Raw genomic sequence first — 4192 nt, 5'->3', positions numbered from 1 at the left:
GAACATAAAGGTTCAAAGTTAGACAGGTTTGAAATTTTAGAAAGAGATAGGATAAAAAATAAAAGCGAAAGGATTTTAAAATATATCTAAAAAAAAATTTTTTTTCATTTTTTTCCCAGTATTTCCATCAAAAAAATGTTTTTAGTTAGAATTAGAAAAATTGGGCATTGAATGGTTAAATTTGAATGATTTCCTTACTTTTTTTTAACACCCTTAAGTATTGTAGTGGAGCGTAAATTTCAAAATTGGTTTGGCCGAATGACAATCCATTTTACTACTACCTAGCTCCGCTATCCATTTTTATATAGATTTTTTTTTTATTTATTTACAATTTTAAAAAACCCGTTAGGATTACATTAGAAATGTTGTATTGCCTAGTCATTTTATGTCTCGTCTAGTTTAGTTAGTTCAGTCATCATGTGCTTTTTCAGATTGATTTTAAATTTGTCTCCAGTAAAAGTTTTCAAGTAGTAAGGTAAGTCGTTGTAGTGTTTAAGTCCATTATGTAGTATTTTTGACTGTCCTGTGTTTGTCTTTGCTTTTTCAATATGATAGTGTTGTTGTTGTCTGGTGTTATATTTGTGTCTGTCAGAATTTTTGACTCATATTATGTCGTCGTTCAAAGACAACAGCTGGAGGCACGATGCAGAGGCCTGGGTGAAGATCTATGCGACATCCCATCGGTGATAGGTAATAAAGAACTCACACGAGAGGTAGTATCATACATGATAAATATAGCGCAGGAAATTGGTAAAATAAACCAAAGTAGGCAACAAAATGCCGAACACTCCTCTAGTGGAACGGAAGGCCTGTTGACTACTGCCAACAGGCCGGCTTCTCCTGAAGAGTTTTAAGTGGTTTCCTCTTCACGTGAGCAAATGCTGAGAAGTTCCTGATTAGCCCACATTAATATATCCCTCCTGATCCCAATAGTTCAGATCAATTTTAAGATATTTAATTGCAGAAAAATCCACTTTTGGAAAAATAAACCTTGTATATTATAAGCAAGGTAAATAATAAAGTAACTCCCATTTAAAAAAAAATAAATAATAATATTATGTCGTCGTCTTGTATGTTTCCCAGTGTTATTTTGTCTTAATTTTAGTCAAGTAGTTTATGTCAAACTGGTGTGTTTTTAGAAATATAAAAAATCTCGTTGCTAACTGTTTTAATGGACCGTAGAAATAAGCTACGAAAAAAAATAATTCCATAATACTCAATAGTCCTTTTGACAGAATTTGATTTGAAGATGATATTATGTTCCAACTCACAGTTTTATAGCGGAGGAAAAGAAATCAAATATTTGTTCTCAATTATCCAAAGGTAACATAGCAAAAGGTAATATTTACCTAGATCCTCTGATGCTAAGTTGAGAGGGAATCTACCCTTTGTCAAATAAAGTATACGTGAACAAAACATAAAAGCTAACAGGGAACAAAAATAACTTTGAAATAAGGACGAGACGAGAAAAAACACGGAATTATTATTTTTTAAATTAATAACCAGGGCTGCGATTACAATAGAAACTTAAGGACGTCATTTAACTTGATACATGTTTATAAAATAACTGATAGTAATGTTGATTCTATATTATGCTTAGAGAATGTATCCCCGATTTTTTTTTCAGTTTCAGTGCTGCAGAGCAGCGTTTATTTTATAATTAAAAAATACACAAAAGTGTTTGTTACTCACTAAGTCTAAAGACTTTTCAGTGGGAAACATTTTTTAATTTTTTTTTTTATGACAGGTTTATATAACATTTATTTTATTTGTATTTTACAGATTTATTTATAAACAGGCACTATAAAGTATTAAGAAGATATTTCTTCAGTTCTTTTTTTTTCATTTGAAGATTTTTCATGTTTATGATGGTTTGTGGGAGATCATTGAACAATCTTGGAACAACGCAATTTAATGTTCGCTCTCCGAAGTAATTTGTAATTCGGGGAGCAGACAAGGAGCCCTTAGTTTTTAATCTAGTGTTGTGATCATCAACAAAATGATCTACAATCAATTAGTAGTCACAAATTTGTTTTACCGGCAGGACATTACAGATTATCTACATTTTATCTTCCAACCTTCAATAATGTTAATATGGCGTCCTTTAATGCATTATCACGTATGTTCAGATTATATAATTATGTAGAAAGTAATGCTGATATTTATGTCTTTAACGATACATTCAATAATTATAGGAAAACTGTAACGCAATTTGTAAAATCAAAAAGTCACAAATGTTAATTAGGTAAAGTCCGTAGAACTCGTCAATTTGTACTCTTCGACATTCCTAACTCAATGACTAGTTATTTTAAAAATAGCACTCTACGAAGAATACAGATTACATATAATGACAGTTTTAGTGACATCGACATATTACATTGTAAATACCATATTTTTATCAAATCTATTAAAGACATTTTAAATTTATCTACTACTTTTAACTTTTAATTTGATTTTAAATTTTATCTTTAAATTTTAACTTTTTTATTTTAATTCTTAATTTAAACTTTTAATTTAAACATTTAACTTAATTTAAATTTAAACTTTTAATTTTAATTTTAACTTTAATTTTAACTTTTACTTTTGATTTAAATTTTAACTTTTGATTTAAACTCTTAATTTATACTTATGCATATGTACATCTACTACCTGCATCTAATACATTATTGTTGGTTGTGAATTTTTACAAAGAAATTTAAATGTTCATAAGAGCAGAGAGAGAGGGAGGAAAGTAAAGTTGGAGCTACACAATGTCTTCTCCCTTTTATGTACTTTTTATTTAATATTTATATTTTTACTTTTTTAGAATGCAATTATTTTTCCCCTCTTCTCCTGCATTCATAATAACTTGTATCTAACTTGTGAAATCTGTAATTGGTCTTACTTTTTAAAATTGTTATTTTGTACCTTGTATTATTTAAAGACAGTTTTATTTCCTTAATAAATATAATAACCTGTTAGTAATAATTTATTGTTATAACTTTCAAAACTTTTTCAGTGTACAATACAAATTTAAAGACATAGACTACACAAACATCACTCTGCCAGATTTAAAATATACACTAAAAATGCATTATGTAACTTGGTAGACATTATAATAATAAATATGTACATCTCCCTTCCCCTCCTTATCCTCTCTTCAAGCGTTCTTGTCCTAATCCCGTTCAATTTCCAATAACTTACTGTTCTTAAAAAAAATAAAAAATTCTTTGATTATTGAAAAATATTTGCGAGTACATGAAAATAGTATTTTTATATGTATAAACTTATATGTATTTATTTAATATGTAAAATATTTTCTATACTAACTTTGTATACTTTGTGGAAATCTGTTACTAGTTCTGAGTTTATACACTATATCTGTTTGTTAACTATAAATATGTAAGTAGAACTGTTGATTTCCCAAGTAAATAAAAATTAAACAAAATAACTAACATATAGTTCAATCAAGCTAGCCAATTTGATAAAAGTCAATCATAAACTATGTTTCAATTTATTTGTGCATGCTGTGTTCACACATAATTCATGAACAATATCTAAACATAACAAATTGTGATTATTAAACCAATGTATGTATTTTTTTTTGTTTGTGAACCATAATAAATAAAATAAAATAAATATCTTCACCAAGACGGTATAGTTAAGGATAAATTTTCTAAAAATAAACACAAATAAAACGGAAAACGTACCAATGCCGAAAATGTTATTCTGATACTGCCTTAAAAAAAATTGATTCAGTTTTGGGGTGCGGAGAACGGGACAGCGGAACGTCGATTTAGTCCATTTCAGTAAGGCAAAATAGGTCCGACGTTTAGTTGTCTTTTTCGCACAATATTGGAGAGGTATTTGTGTCGGCCTCGTGGTGTAGTGGTCAGCGCGCTTACCCCCCATGCAAGAGGTCTCGGGTTCGATTCCCGACGTGGTTGATACGAAATATTTTTATAAAAGGATGTTTTCACACCAGAATATTTCACAGGCCATGGACTGGTACCTGAAGCGTAAGACTGATCATCTTACCTTCATGTAACCAAAAAAATATCAAGATATGCTGCGATTGGTGTACCAATGCAGGGAATGATGGTTTGTGAGAGAGTGACATTGTTTAGAAAAACAATGTTCAAATGGTGAACCAAGTATATAAAGCGAAAATGAACGGGGTAACGTGAGACGAGGACGACCAAGGAAGACGTGG

General features: G+C 29.7%; 1 non-coding gene across 1 annotated transcript; it reads left to right on the top strand.

The window, feature by feature from the left end:
- The first annotated feature begins 3853 nt into the window (after positions 1–3853).
- Positions 3854–3926, top strand: TRNAG-CCC (transfer RNA glycine (anticodon CCC)). Its single transcript has one exon. It is a non-coding gene; the product is annotated as a tRNA-Gly (tRNA).
- Positions 3927–4192: the final 266 nt, after the last annotated feature.

The sequence above is a fragment of the Micrasema longulum genome, unplaced genomic scaffold (assembly GCF_059751315.1).
Source record: "Micrasema longulum isolate JH-2025_06_02 unplaced genomic scaffold, ASM5975131v1 h1tg002184l, whole genome shotgun sequence".
NCBI lineage: Eukaryota > Metazoa > Arthropoda > Insecta > Trichoptera > Brachycentridae > Micrasema > Micrasema longulum.
This window is presented reverse-complemented; position numbering and strand designations above follow the sequence as displayed.